This window comes from Fukomys damarensis, unplaced genomic scaffold (assembly GCF_012274545.1).
Source record: "Fukomys damarensis isolate Sample0158 unplaced genomic scaffold, DMR_v1.0_HiC HiC_scaffold_16, whole genome shotgun sequence".
NCBI classification, from domain to species: domain Eukaryota; kingdom Metazoa; phylum Chordata; class Mammalia; order Rodentia; family Bathyergidae; genus Fukomys; species Fukomys damarensis.
In genome coordinates, this window is record NW_022900928.1 from 129,503,770 (window position 1) to 129,504,356 (window position 587).

Here is a 587-nt window from a genome sequence, read left to right on the forward strand (position 1 = left end):
CCCAGTTTTTTATTTTTTTTTTTTTTTTTTTTTTTTTTGGTACCAGGGATCGAACTCAGGTCCTTGCACTTGCAAGGCAGGCAGCAGCACCACTGAGCTAAATCCCCGGCCTATCAGATTGTTAAATGCTTGGCTACTTTTATTTCTCATGTTTACCATGGCATTTTCTTCCCTCTATTGCTCTTTATGCTTCTATACAGATGATTACAAATTCAGAGAATGTGTTGTATCTTTATAGCTTCCTGCACTTTCCTTTCCTCACCTGGGGGTCAGCTGACTCAGGTCTTTGTCCCCAGAGGACATCTGTGCCTGGAAAGCAGGGATGTGGGCCACACTGTATTTTCTCCACTGCCCATCTTGTAGACAATGAAGTGCCCTCCCCTTTTGAGTTAGTCTTGTTAGGCGGTATAGGCAGGCTTTGAATTGCCGCGATCGTCCTGGCTCAGCCTCCCAAGTGCTGGGATTACAGGTGCACTGGGCACTTTAGCCAATGTGGTGCAGTTGTGAAACTGAGCTTGAGACACTGGGGCAGAGACTCGGTCGTCTGCCCAGGTGGGTACCGACGCTGGCGTCTCAGTGGTGGGTGA